Source organism: Glycine soja, chromosome 4, assembly GCF_004193775.1.
Source record: "Glycine soja cultivar W05 chromosome 4, ASM419377v2, whole genome shotgun sequence".
NCBI lineage: Eukaryota > Viridiplantae > Streptophyta > Magnoliopsida > Fabales > Fabaceae > Glycine > Glycine soja.
Window position 1 is genome coordinate 6360981 of NC_041005.1, and position 15972 is coordinate 6376952.

At 33.4% G+C, this 15972-nt stretch overlaps 2 non-coding genes and 2 pseudogenes across 2 annotated transcripts; all 4 read left to right on the forward strand.

Moving 5' to 3' along the window:
- The first annotated feature begins 28 nt into the window (after nucleotides 1-28).
- LOC114408334 lies at nucleotides 29-5444 on the forward strand (annotated as a pseudogene).
- Nucleotides 5445-9112: 3668 nt separating this feature from the next.
- LOC114410963 lies at nucleotides 9113-9230 on the forward strand. Its single transcript, XR_003666353.1, has one exon. It is a non-coding gene; the product is annotated as a U5 spliceosomal RNA (small nuclear RNA).
- A 1008-nt stretch (nucleotides 9231-10238) lies between these two features.
- LOC114409051 lies at nucleotides 10239-15760 on the forward strand (annotated as a pseudogene).
- On the forward strand, nucleotides 10258-10453 carry LOC114410939. The gene has a single exon (XR_003666331.1). It is a non-coding gene; the product is annotated as a U2 spliceosomal RNA (small nuclear RNA).
- Nucleotides 15761-15972: the final 212 nt, after the last annotated feature.

Sequence of the window (15972 nt, forward strand, 5' to 3'; positions counted from 1 at the left end):
TCAACATTCAACCTATGGGATTCATTCTATGATCAAGGAAGGCCATAAACACCTCTTTGTCCTTGATGAAGCGGTTCTCAAGAACATTGACGCCTGTAAACTATCACTCGAACTTCCTCCACAAGCCGTCTCTATCGTATGCTGTTGTAGAAGGCAATTTTTGGTGGTGGCGTCACTTTTTTTTCTCCCTTTCCATTCTTTCATTGCCACTTTTTCATTTTTGAACCCTTTTCTCGTTACTCTTCACAATAATTGCAAGGTGTGCTTTCCTTTCATTGTAGATTCTTTGTGTCGTTGTTTGATTCACTTCGATGCCCTTGCATCTCACACTTTGTTTTCCATTGGTGTAGAATTTGTGCAAATCAATCTTTTATTTTAGATTTCCCTTTTGATTCTGCAGTTTCGTGAAAGAAAAAAATGCGTACAACCAATATTGTCAGATACAGCTATTGCTTGGTGACACTGCTATTGTTGTACATCCTAATGATGACAGATACACCCATTTTCATGGAAAATATGCTATTCATCCATTTAATGGTAGAAAACTTCCTATAATTTGTGACGCTATTCTTGTTGATCCAAAGTTTGGGACATGTGCTGTTAAGGTATTTTCTATATGTTTGAATAAAATTTCCATTGAAATTCTTTTTAAGTGATATTATACATATTATGGTATTTTCTTTGTTCCTTGTAGATTACACCTGCCCATGATCCAAATGATTTTGAAGTGGGAAAACGTCACAACCTTGAATTCATTAATGTTTTCACGGATGATGGAAAAATAAATTCTAATGGTGGCTCTGATTTTTTGGGCATGTCGTGGTTTAAAGCTCAAGAGGCAATAGCATATGCATTACAAAAGAAGGTATTGTTATACTATTATTTGTTTCATGAGAAATAACAAATGTTAGGTTACAATACTTTTGTTGGAAAGTACATTTGTATTTTTGTGGAACTAGACCCGACTAATATGATTTCTTCTCTGGTGACGGAAGGAAGGATTATAGTTTATATCATTATTTTTAATTTTTAATATATTGCACATGATATTCTTTTAGCTATCATTAGCTTATAAAGTGGGGTAGTACCTTGGACTAGTATTTATCTCCATCTTAGAAATATTTTATGTATGTGTATGATGGAACATGCAATTTTTGTGATTTCTTGTTTCATTTGTTTTATTCTTTTGTTTAAGGCCTTTATAGAGGATCTGAAAACAATGAGATGCACCTTGGGGTCTGTTTAAGAAACAATGATGTAGTGGAGTCCATGATAAAGCCCCAGTGGTATGTCAATTGCAGTGATTTGGCAAAACAAGCTCTTTTTGCTTATGTGGATAAGGAAAACAAAATGATAGAGATTATTCAAAAATAATATTTGGCTGATTGGAAGAGATATTTATATCTTTGTTTGCTTTTTGCAAATTCTTGTAATGAGCATGGTAAAATTTATCCAGCAGAGCATTCCTCTATAATGGTCTATAAGTTTTTGGCTGATGTGTTACTTTGTGTTCTCACATGTGAAGTGTGAATTCTGGTCGTGCGCCTAAGAATTTTCTTTTCCTTGTTTTTGGATAAAAGAAACTTCATTAAGATTGAGGAAGATTACAAAGAGATATAAGAGATCATTTGAAAGAGAGAGAGTAAAGAATTAAGTTATCATTTAAGGAAAGCTAACCAAGCACTCATGTACAACTTAGAAAATTTGATCAATGACCTTCTCATGTACTTACAAATGCTATGTAGATTTATTTGCATCTCATGGTTCATGATGCACATGGACGCAAGATGTCCAAGTCCATAGGAAATGTTATTCATCCTATTGAAGTGATAAATGGGATATCACAAGAATGAGGCTGGTAACCAGGACCTAAAGAACTAGCCACTGCTATAGAGGGTCATAAGAAGGACTTTCCAAATGGTATTGATGAATGTGGTGTTGATGCTCTACGTTTTGCACTGGTTTCATACACAGCTCAGGTGTTAATCTGTTTTCAATGTTTTATACGACTGATTTTTTCACCAAGTATGCCAACTATTATGATTTAATTGTGTTGTTTTCCTTCATTTCAGTCTGACAAAACTAACCTAGATATTCAAAGGGTGGTTGGGTATCGCTAATGGTGTAACAAACTCTCGGTGGATACTCTTGGTGTTAAATAAAACCATATCCAAAACAGTGAAGTCGCTAGAATCATTTGAATTCTCACAAGCTATCACTATTGTGTATTCTTGGTGGCAATATCAATTGCGTGATGTATTCATCGAAGTGATTAAGGCTTGCTTTACTGGTAACGATCCTAGGTTTGCTTTTGAAATATGCTTTGCACAAGATACTTTGTGGTTTTGTCTGGATAATGGCCTTCGATTGCTTCATCCCTTCATGCCTTTTGTCACAGAAGAATTATGGCAATGCCTTCCTTCAACTAGGGAATATGAGAGAGCAGAATCTATCACAATATGTGATTATCCATCAACTGTAGAGGTTAGTTTTACTCTTCAAAATATTATAATATTCAGGCCTTTTGTCTGTTGAAAGTGTCAATCATGACTCAACTTATGGCACCTCTTATGTTTATAATGTGTTATATTTAACCAACATGCTTTGGCTATTCAATAATATGGTTATTATTATTATTTTTTACATCAGGGCTGGAATAATGAAAGGGTGGGGAATGATATTAACATTATTGAGTTTATTATTAAGTCTCTCAGGTCACTGGCAAAAGAAAGTCGTGACAGGTAATGTGTTGGCAACATTTGCTTTTGTACAAGTCTTAGATTTTCTGCTCTGTTATGTCTAAATATATTTGGAACTTTCTTTTTGCGGTGGTGACAAATGAGAAAAAAATTTCCAATAAAATAAGAGTTGCATAAATCTCCCTAAAATAACCAAAGCAAACAAAACATAAAACATTTTTGGAGACTATGGCCTCTGCATGGTACTTTGTTTATCTGTTTCTGTCAATATTAACTTCTCATCAAGTATTGTTATTCGATCTAACTTGTTATGCTGATTTAAAAAATGATGCATATATTGATAGGCAACTGGCTTTTGTTCTCTGTCGAGCACCGATGGTTATTAAAATTATTAACAATCACCAACTAGAGATTGTAACATCAACTAATTTATCCTCTTTGACAATAAGTTTCTTAGTTGTTCTTGTTTTCTCTTTTCATGCACCCCCCTCGTATTTTTTTCCACTATTTTGTCATTAATCATATAACATGATTTCAATTCATTTAATTGCCATATTTTTCACTTTTAATGATGATTATATGATTCACATGTAATTGCCATATTTTTCACTTTTAATGATGATTATATGATTCACATGTAATCACTGAAAAAAATGTTGTTTCAATTCATTAGCATATGACTTTTGCATACCAAATTTTGTAGGGTTCTCACACAAGTTCTTTGTATTTATGTGACTTTGTCTCTTTATGCTCTAGTCACACAGGTCAGATACTGAAACATTATATTCACTTGACCCTTTCTTTTACCAATATATATTATACCTTAACAATGATTTTCATATTAGTTTTGTATATGCTATATACTTCATTTCCATTTTGCTTTTTAGTTATCCAGAAACCCTTATTCAGCCTATATGAATTTGAAGGAAATGGAAGTTACATGTGGCTAAGTCTTGGCATCTTCTATGGCCTACTCTCCTTTATAATTTTGTTGATTAACAATTTAGCATTGATTAATTTTAGTACATAAGTTCCTAATATCACAACTCTTTGCCATAATGTATAGGTATATGGGCAACGTGTAAGGGAGGATACAACTTAGGCAGTTTAAGAGACAGTTGGCAGAAAATAAGTAAGAAGAATCCCCAATGTTGTGACCTACAATACTTTAACTTATAGTGCACTTGAGCTCAACTTCTCCAAGAATCCAAGCAAGCCAATCAAAATAGTATTTTCTTCTCCAATTTTTCCCTCCTTTATTGGTTTTTCTTATTGTTATGTAATTAAAAAAAACCTTAAATTCTAATTAGATTTCAATTAATAATGAGTTATGACAGAGTGACCTATAAAAATGACTTATGCATACCAACATTATTTTATAATATGATTATGCCCGCCTAAATCTTAATGAATTACTTTTTGAATTTGATTTTAATTTTGAAGTGAAGTGAGTGATTTATATTTGGTTGAATTTACGAAGTTTGATGGAAATTTATAGATAAAATCAGTTTTAGTTTATCAATAACTTAACATCAGTATCTTTACTAACAAATAACAAAAGGAATTTGAAAAATATTTATTATGATACTTTTCACCCATGAAGTTTTGTTTTGAACCTATGTGCTTTCTCGTGCGTATTTTGGATTCTTTCTTGTGATTGTTTATAAAACAATAAGTAGCTTTTATAATAACATTTAATCTAATAGTATTTTTAAGTTGTCCAACATTAATTTTTTTTAATTACTATCTAATTTGAGTTCTTAATTTTTTGATAATAAATTTCATTTTATCCTTCACTCACATTATGACTTGAAAATTTGATTTTTTATAATGGTTAAATAATATTGGTTGTAATTATTTATAAAACAATAGGCAACTTTTATAATAATATTTATTCTAATAATATTTTTAAGTTGCCTAACATTAAAAAAATGATTTTTTGAATTACTATCTAATTTGAGTTCTTAATTTTTCGATATTAAATTTCACTTTATCCTTCACTCACATTATGTTTAGAAAATTTGTTTTTTTATAATGGTTAAATAATCTTGGTTGTAATTGTTTATAAAACAATAAGCAACTTTTATAATAACATTTATTCTAATAGTATTTTTTATAATGGTAAAATGACTTATTTTGTAATTTTGAAGGTCTAGTGTTCATAACAAACATAAAAAAGAAAAATACTTCTTGTTGATAATGCTTTTGGGTATTCAATATTTATATTATAGTGTCTTTTAATGAAATGATTTTAAATTGCAAGCTAATTTAATTACTGTTATTGTGTCTCTTCCTAGGTACAAGCCGCTTTTGCAATCATATGCATATGTTGTTTTTCTTTGGTGGAACAGAAAAAAGTCCTAGGAAAGCAAGCAAATCATGAATGTAGAAGTTGAAACACCAACAAGGTCACCATGGTCATGGATTTATGGCTAAGATAGAGAACTTGAGAAAGTCTTTCCCACCAGTCTCTAGTGCAAACAATCAATGTGCATTTTGGTGCAAGGCCGAATCTCAACAGGAAGTTTTGGCAGGGTTCTAGAGATTGTTTAGTGACTATATCTGGGTTTATAATTAATATAAGGGGTGATGATACATTTTGTTAATATTTCAAAAATTATTTTTGAGTGCAAAAGCAAAGACATTGGAGTCTTGGTTTGTGGGCAAGGATCATGAACCATGAAGTTGCTAGAATCTGTGCTTTTGGTCTAGTTGATAATCCTCACTTTGAATCCATCAGCTTTACCTAGTGATGTGTATCAATATGGTTGTTTATATGTTTTACATTTTCTAAATGGTTAGTTGTTAAATAATTTGTGAATAATATTGATTAGCTAGTGGAAGCCTATTTTCAATTGTGGTTCAATTTTTTAAAACTTCTCAAAATATTTTAATTTTTTTTAAAAAAATATATATTTTAAGACAATTTTCAAACCATTTTAGAATGTCTACATTCTAAAACGATTTTATCAAATAACCGTCTTAGAATCTTCAATATATTATAATTTTTTTAAAATAGATTGTAAGACAATTCCTTGAAGAATCGTCTTAGAAGGATACCTTTTTCTAAGACGATTTTTATGGAATTGTCGTAGAAAGTCAATACTTTCTTTGATGTTGGCTACGACGATGGTTAATAACCGAAGTCAAATGTGCCTTTTAATCAATGTAGAAAATGCTTTATCTAGTAGTAAAACTTTGAGTTAATGCCTGTACTGGAAAAATAGATAGGAACAATACATATGAGAAGGACCAAAATCATTAATGACACTTGCAATAACACCACAATCCTAATGTATGTATTAATCACCAACAAGATTTTGAGGCTGAGTTCACACATGTAATATTTTTTATAGATGAATTTAAATATGTGCATACTAATTTAACCATTAGTACTCTTTTAATTTGTTTGGAATATCTTTTTATTCTTTAAAATGTTTTGAAATTTTATTTTAATTTTTATATTTACCATAAGTAAAATAGTTTTAATATTTTATGAAGAACTAAAAATAATTATTTTTGTTAAAATATATTAAATTCAGGCTGAAGTGCATTAATTATTATCTAATGGAAAAAGAAAAAAAATCTTTTGTTGATGCATGATATCTCAACTCTCTAAAGCGACATTTAGATCATTAATGGTCGATATTATTGGTGAAATGCATGGTATTTGGTAGTTGGTAGTGACAAAAGAATGTAAACGCCATTTACATGTTAATGGGAGCTTATGCATACCAACTAACCATTTTTTATCATTTAGATTGTATTGTTTTTAAGATTGATTATACGCTAGAGTAAAAGTAATAAATTATTGCTTATCAATGTGAATACAAACTCACGCTTAACTATTGGACATTCTTTTTAGAGTAGTGCTATTTGTTAGAAATATTTTAGTACAAATATGCACGAAAAGAAAAACCAACCAATAAGAAGACAATATTCATCAATCAAAATAATAGTTAGACATAATCAGCAGGAGAGAGAAAATCAAAATACCAATAAAATTGTCTTCAAATTTCATCTTTGTACTAATTAGTATTTTTGTTCTTTTTAACCAATATGTATTTATTCTATTTGGTACCCAACTTAAATTTCTCCATCGAGAACAACCCCATCTTGGATAAAGTAGTATCTTTGGTTATAATTTTATGCTCAAGCAAGAGTCGAATCTTATTAAGGGACATAAGTGTTAAACTGCTCACCTGAATAACTTTTTGCTTAGAATAAATTAATTTTGTCTTTTTTAGAGAAAAAAGCATTTATAAAATAACAAATTACTGTTTTTTAAACATTTTAAAAAAGTTGAACTTTTGATTATTAAAAAATAATTTAATTGTTGTACATGGTTAATGTAAAGTTTTATATACTTTTAATTCAATTACAATTCGTGTGTGACTTTTAAGAAAATTAATATAAGACTCAAATTTCTTTATAACTTGTAAGGTAGTCAAAAGTTGATTAAACTCTTATTTTAAACCATCACTATGATATCTAGCTGCTATTAGGCGCATCAAACATAAGGCTCATGCTAGAGATTCAAAGAATATGCAGACTTGAAGAGTGACTGGAGGAAGTTTTTTTCATTATTTTAAGGACAAAACTGCCCACTGCCGAATTACAGAATTACATGGTATGTCCTTTCTTTCTTCTCCAGTCACCATTCAGCTGGACTCTAATAACCTCTCATATTTTGTTTTACTAGGATTTTCGTACTTTCTTCAAGATTAGTTGAAGTTACATACAACATTTATATGGCTAGTTAATTCTATTAATTGCTAATTCATTTTTTGAGTTCTAAATTGATTGAGTTGGTGCATGTTTAACCCGTGAGTTTTACAACACTGATGTAGTGCAAATGGCTAATAGGAACATGTGCAGAACACAGGAAGCACTCACATGGTTCACATGTTAGTTGCAGTAGCACACAACTCATAAAGACAAACACATTATGTCACAGACGTGTAGTGTAGCTTGCCATAACCTTCCCAAGTAATCATTCCTCGGTTCACATTCTTATTTCTTTGTACATGCCATCAAATTGTACAAAACTGTAGACTTTGATGAACCTTAACAAATAAAACCAACACTGCAGGCCTAGTGGCATAAATCAAGGCAGAAGTAGAGGAAAGGGAGCAACTGCTTGCTCATAGGCCTATGGATTCTTCAAATGTGAAAGAAGACTAAAAATACAAAAGTGAGGAAAATCCCTTCAACATATCAACCAGGAAAGGGGGAAACAATAATGCATTAGCATAAAATCAGAATTAATTAGTTAGAAAAATTGAAGAAAAAACTAACGGCATTTTACTACATTCAAAAATGCTTCTAAACCTAAACATACCATGAAAGTTAATAAAAGCATAACCAGGAGGTCTCCTTGCAAACTACATGCCACTAGATAAGATTTATGGAATTTAACTATAATTTAATCCAAAGAAGTATGAATTATAAAAGGAAGAATCTACAAAATATAAATTCAAAATTTCCAAAAACTTGGTAGGGAAAATTGAAAAGTTGACAAGTCTATTCGAGAAAAGATACTGCTTGATGGTGTAATCCAATGTATTGTAGCTAATCTTACTTCAAGCCTCGAAAGCATAATCAACATCCTCTCTAGGAATTATAGAGCTTTAGTCAACTAATTTTTTGTTCTGAATTCTGTCAAACATGTATAATTTCTCTCTATAATGAAAGAGACATAAAATAAAAATTATCATACCAAGCAATCCATAATTCTATTTTTTCTTCTTTATTCCCACTACAATATAGAAAGAGAGAAAATACATTCTGAATTACGCCCAGACATATAGCCTTCTCCTCATATTTGATGATCCGTAACTATAGAGGATACCCTCAAATCCATCAACAATTGTGGGCTGACTCCAATCCTAGACAAGAAAGAAAACAATCCAAGTTACCAACATGCACACTGTTTTATCCTTTCACAAAAAATCATATTTTAAACGACTTTGGGTTAGGGAAAGGGAAACTCGATGAGAAGTGAAGAGAAACAAGAAGCTGAACAAGGAGTTGAAGAACTAAGTAACCCATCAGTCTCATTCACTGTTTTTGGTATGCTACAAAAAATGCAGGAACAAATCTTCTTGTAGAAGCCAAGTTTAATTAAACCAAGATCCAGTTTCTTCTACCTACTTTGCTTTGAGATGTTGAGATCTAAAACAATGTAATATGAAAGACAAGAAAACTAGATGAAAGAAGAAGACATGAAATATTCGTAACAAATGAGGAATGAGGAAAGATTGTAACAACAACATGTTGAGTTGGGAGCACCGCACAGAATATTACGCTTACGGGGGTTTGTTCCCTAAGCAAAGCCCACATCGAGCAATGTACTAAGTTGAAGTGTATTGTATGCTATAAAATGAAAGAGCTATTTGCATTGTAAGGCACGGAGCTGTGTGATAAATGCAAAGCGAACTATTCTTTCGCCTTTTACTAAAGAATACCGTGTATTTGTCACTCAAAGCAGCATACGCCAATTTTTGGGAAAGGGTCTTCTTCAGAGGACCCTACAATCTTAGTTGAAGTATACCTAATTTTTAAATCTAGTTTTTTCAGAAGTATACTTTTGAAATTAATTTGTGTGTAATGTTTGCTGCTATAAAATTCTACACATTTGATGGAGATGGACCAAGTTAATTGTATATATGTTGTTTTTAACATCCTTCAAAACCCCAGTGTTTTACCCAGAGTTTCTTATGGGTTCTGTCCATCCTATCTTGGGTTTGGCATTGCCACCGGTTGGTGCCTGAAGCACTAACTTGAAATGCATGGGCAGCTAGACTAAGGCAATAGCTGTGGCATAGAGACGCTTTGCTGAGGAATAAAATGGAAGTTACAAAGGTTCACCACATTCCATCTTGCAAACAGGATATCCAACCTGTTAATATTATGTTGGATCGAGTTCCAAGTCCAGCACACAATCCTTGTGTATCTCTGTCCTTTGACCTGATCCTTGTGTTCATTTTTGTAGATCTCAGGTCTTGTAACTGCATGCTACACACTAAAAATGCAATGATGAAAAATAATAACGGTCAAATTTACATAATAGAATAAAAATGCAATCATGTTCCTTCTTTTTCAGTGGTTAAAAATTGAAGTTTGCTTCATTTTTTTTAATCCTTAAGTGTTTAAATTTGCTTCATGCCAGTTTCTACAACATTTTTATGTTATCAATCTTCTTTTAAGTGTTTCACAAAATCACTTCCACTAATTTGAAAATTGTTTTATTATGGAAAGTAACATTATTATACCCTGTGCAAAGATGCCACAAACACAAATTATGGAGGCAGCTCATTTATGTTTGTGGCATTCATATTCAAGGATACCGCGGCCGTAAATAAACCCGTTGAATGAATGGACCGAAGACAATCTGAATCCAAAAAAGATAGCTATCATTGCTTGTGATTGAACTGGCTCATGCTCTGCATCCGAACAAAACTTGGAGACACTTATAACGAAGTCCCACATTGCTGAGATGAGATAACACTCGCTTCAGATTTTATTATAAAAAACGCATTACATATTGTGGAAACTCATACCTTTCTCGGCCTTTTGGCTAAGATCAAGTGTAGTATCTGTTCTTATCAGTTTAATATCTGATATGTGGACCATTGGTTCACACGATATTAAATTACTTTTTTAAAGGGGAGAGTCCAAAACAGTAGCTTGCTACTGGGCCTCTCATGTGTCGCCCTTGCGTTGCACTATAGCGTGGGCCTGGCACACCCTACTTTTAGTCTGAAGTTTGGTCCTTTATATGTTTAGATAGTAGCAGTTACATTTGTATTAACAACTGATGCGTGCAAATGGGTTCATTTTTTATAATCAACAATTTAGGTCTAAGTTTTGTCATCAGATTCTTTTGCCATTTTTATGTTAAAACACAAATGACCACAACTGATACGTGCAATCTAGGATTTTTATGGTGGATAATTTGCTGTAGCGAGTAAACACATTGGTTACACGTTGTGGTTTAATGGCTGGCCGTTTTGGTGGTAAGTCTTCCGTTGTCCACGGAAGAAAGCAAGTCAAACCCATTTTGTCCAAATCCAAAACCGTACTTTAAGCGTTGAATTGAATCAAAGCTTATCACTCCCCCTCATTACACAACTTTTCCCTTTCCTTCAAAAGCTTATTTTGGTTGCTGATGAAGTACAAAACACGTTTCATTGATCTGAGAAGAAGTAATGTTCAAAGGGAACAGCAGAGCCAATAGAGTTTGCTTTTCTTCATTGTTATGCTGCAACTTGCAATGTAATGCACTCCTTAGTAAAACTAGTGTGTTAACATTTGTCAATAGTTCATCATAATCATAACAATGGAGCTAAAAAATGAGAAGCTAGTCTGGTAAATTCACTGCCATGTATAGTCCCTTTATATTTTTCTTCATCTTTTTCATTCAGTTTATTCCGATCACAATTTTACTCAGATTTGGTAAATGGTTTTGAAAACTCACAGGTTCTCCAATGATGGAAAACACACTCTTGAACCTCTTTGGGAGAAGATAGACGCTCACAAACACCATGAGAAGGCATTCCAAGTCTACCCAGAATTTAAAATTAGTAATGGTGAAAAGAACAGAATGAGTATCAAAATTGCCTCGCTTGGAAAGTTGAAGGTTTTCCCAGAAAATCACGAGCCACGGAAGAAGAGAATTCTTGATCCTGGAAGTGATGTTATTTTGGAGTGGAACCGGGCTTTCCTGTTTTCTTGCATTCTAGCACTGTTTGTTGTCCACTCTTTTTCTACCTCCCCTCAGTAGCAAATGACGGCAAAGTCATCGTGTATGGCTACTGATTTGAATTTAGAAATTGTTTGTGACATGTTTCCGAACGTTTGCTGATGTTTTCTATCTGCTCAACATGGCCATCAAGTTCAGGACGGCCTATGTGTCACCGAATTCAAGGGTTTTTGCTAGGGGTGAGCTTGCTATGGATCCTAGGCTGATTGCAAGGCGGTATTTGAGATCAGAGTTCTTCCTAGATCTTGTTGCTACACTGCCTCTTCCCCAGGTACTACAAATGCTTCAGCCTTAATTCTCTCATTTTGTATATGTCTAATGCAAAGAAAATAGAAACAAATACCATGCTAATTGACCAATTTAATAAAAAGTAATTATTGCAGTGCAAGTTTAAGTAAGAAGTCCAACATTGAATAAATATAGACATGTTGAGTAATATATAAGTGATGAAGACCCTTAAATTTAATATTATAAGGTTTGGGGTTTAATATGGTGTCAGATGTACCTAAGTAGATTTCGCTGCTATTTTTTGTCCTTGGAAGTTTGCCAATGTTTGAAAGTGATGTTAAATTACATGTTTTTTCTTGGTTGGCAGATTGTGATTTGGTTTATTATGCCAGCAATTAGAAGCTCCCATGCTGATCATACCAACAATGCACTTGTACTAATTGTTCTGCTTCAATATGTCCCCAGATTATATATGATTTTCCCATTAAGATCTCAGATTATTAAAGCCACTGGTGTGGTTACAAAGACAGCTTGGACTGGAGCTGCTTACAATTCTACTATACATGTTAGCTAGTCATGTATGTTTTCTTCATTCACAATTTGCCTTTCATAATTTAAAACTAGTTATCATCTCTCAGCGTTTCAGATGTTTATTACTTTTGTAGGTCTTGGGTGCATCCTGGTACTTGTTATCAATTGAAAGGCATGCTACTTGCCGGAAATCTGAATGCAGAAATGAAAGCCTCCCTGTGAAATGTGCTCTTAAGTACTTAGATTGCAGTACTTTAAACCATGATGATCGCACGAAGTGGGTAAACACTACTTCTGTGTTTGGTAACTGCAATCCAGAAAATAGCATCAATTTCAACTATGGAATATTTGGAAATGCAGTGGAAAATAATGTTGTGTCCTCTGTGTTTAAAGAGAAGTATCTCTATTGTCTGTGGTGGGGCTTGCAGAACTTAAGGTTTGGTTCTAGAACTATTTTCAACCATGCCTCTTCTGGCTGAAAGAGTTTTTTCTCCAAAAATTATGGCCAAGCAAGATATTGTTTTTTCTCTCATTAGAAGCAAAAGCTTTGGTTCTTCAGTCTGAATACTCAATTATTTTTCCTTACAGATAAATATTTAACATGAACTTCTGCTGAACATCACATGTCTATGTTCACTGATTCTTTATTTGTTCACATTTGATTAACCTTTTTATTTTCTGTATTTTCAGTTCCTATGGCCAGAGTTTGACAACAAGCACGTTCGTTTGGGAAACTGCATTTGCAATACTCAGCTATTCTGGGTCTTGTTCTGTTTGCCCACTTAATTGGTAACATGCAGGTGATTTGGATTTTCAAACCCTCGAAACTCTAATTTCAAAAGAATGTTATTTACAACATCAAGTTCTGTTGCTTTTAGGGGAGATCATCCAGGACATAGGTTATTACACAAGTGGTCTTTGACAGTTGACATCACATTCAAGATATATGGTGAATGGGTCTTTTTCACCGAGCAATTAGTTTATTCTTATTCAATGGTTGGATGCTTCGCTCACACTTGTCATTCCAACAATAGTATTAAAGCATTGAAACTTTGGCTTGATGGAGTACATAGCATATAGAAAAACTCACACTTTGAAAGAGAAATTATTGAAATGACAAATATGAGCGAAGAAGTTTTATATTGGATAAAATTAGACAAGTTTAACATCTTATAAATGAAAAAGATCTATATACTTAACATTCTAAGGTAGGTCTTGGGTTGGATTTGATGTCAAATTCAATTTTGTAATTTATTTATTTAATTTTTCATTAAATTAGTTTCCCAAAAATTCTTTTTGTTATTACTTTAGTATTCTGCGAGAAATTATACGGTGCATTTTATATATCTTTGAGAAACTAATTCGATGATAGATTAGATTTTTAAAGGGTTAATTTGATGAAAAAAATCTTTAGAGTAATAATATGTTAGCAATTTAAATATCAGAGGGATTAATTTGACAAAGTTTTTGAAGTTCTGATTTGGTGACACATATAACATGAATTAATTGAAGGTTTTCTCTAATAGTTATGTGTGTATAATCTTCCTGAGGTGCAACTTTCTTTCTGCTGAAAATATTTCTGGAGAGTATCATACTATCATCTACAAAGATCTTAAGCACTATGTGGTTGAACTTTTCTACTTTTGTTATATGGCATTGTTTTTTACTCGAACCTTGTCAGAATATAGTATATAATTTGGTGAAACACCTAAGCATGCTGAATTCAATGCAGACCTATTTGCAATCCATTACTGTGAGGCTTGAAGAGTGGAGGCTCAAGCGACGTGACACTGAAGAGTGGATGAGCCATCGCCAGCTCCCACAAAATCTCAGAGAGCGAGTCCGAAGATTTGTTCAGTACAAGTGGCTTGCAACTCGTGGGGTTGATGAAGAAACAATCCTACGTGGCCTTCCTACTGACCTACGTAGAGATATCCAATGCCACCTTTGCCTGGACCTCGTTCGACGTGTAAGTTCCTCACAACAAATGTTCATGTATCAAACTATGCTCTTTTGACATGAACAAATGTTCAATAATTTAATTTCCTCCATGCATATCAACTACAATAGTTTCTTGCAGTTTAATAATCTATAGAGTTTAGTTTCTATGTATTTTATACTCTTGATAGATTTTGTAAAATCAATAAACTTATTATACATAACTATTTCTGATTAGATGATATTGTAAATATCCTTAATACTATTCGTGCAACGGTGCATCTACTATTTTCTTTAATTGATATACATCATGTAATGGCTTCTTTTCCACCAACTACAGGTTCCCTTTTTCTCACAAATGGATGATCAACTACTGGATGCCATATGTGAGAGATTGGTATCATCCTTGAGTACTCAAGGCACATACATAGTGAGAGAAGGAGACCCGGTTACAGAGATGCATTTTATCATCAGAGGGAAACTTGAAAGCTCAACCACAAATGGAGGCAGAACTGGTTTCTTCAACTCCATTACCTTGAGGCCTGGTGATTTCTGTGGAGAAGAGCTACTTGCTTGGGCATTGCTTCCAATATCCACTCTCAACTTGCCTTCGTCTACAAGAACTGTTAAGCCCTTGTGGAAGTGGAAGCCTTTGCACTAAGAGCAGAAGATCTTAAATTTGTGGCCAACCAGTTCCGACGTCTCCACAACAAGAAGTTACAGCACACTTTCCGTTTCTACTCTTACCATTGGAGGACATGGGCAGCGTGCTTCATTCAAGGGGCATGGCGCCGGTTCAAGAAGAGAATGTTGGCAAAGAGCCTTAGCTTGAGGGAATGCCAGTCCTTCAATCACGATGAAGAAGTCGGGGATGAAATGGAGCATGGGGAACAAGAGCACAGTGCAGTGACTTCAAACACTGCACAAGTGAAACAGAATCTAGGTGTCACTATACTGGCTTCAAGATTTGCTGCAAACACAAGGAGAGGGGTTCAGAAGATCAAGGATGTAGAGTTGCCCAAGTTTCAAAAGCCAGAAGAGCCAGACTTTTCAGTAGAGCCTTATGATGATTGAATAAGCAGTTCAGCATTGCAATATTAAGTATCCGATACAGCTTCTACTGTCAAGGGCCAATGTCTAAAGTTCCATTACCATCTTCAAGAGTTAAAAGTATTATTTCTCATACAAATAATAGGGGTTCATGCCCATAATATGTGTGCATTATTTCTTTGTTGATGGAGAAGCTTTCTTCTGGTTTTTCTCTTGGCCTGAACCTTTTTTGAGGCGGTACAGCTCTTTGCCAATACTTTACCTACTTGCTTTATGATGTTTGATACCACAGCAGTTGACATAGTTGATGGTAAAAGGCATAGCAAGAAGTTGTTTTTGTGTGTTTGCAGCTCGGTACAGCTCCTTTACAAAAATCGATTTTCATCTTGTATATTACAATTATTACTCAGCCTCTTTGTATATGCAAGGGTAAGGCTGCGTACAACATCCCTCCCCCATACCTTCGCATAGCGAAGAGGGGCAATGGGGTACGAAGTTTTTACTTGACATACCACTTGTATATTACACTGCAACATTGTCCTTGCTTGTATATTTTCCTACTTACTCCTGTATTGCCACATAATTCTGGTTCTTGCTTATTTTTTTAGTTTTTTTTATTGTAATTTAAATGTACAATTTCTTTTGAACGCACTTTGAAGACAACTTTGATGTCTTAAAACATTATCCTAAACTTTTTTCATGTTATATTCTGATTAAAAGGCTTTCACAGTTGAGATTGGCACACCACTAGTAATTTTATTA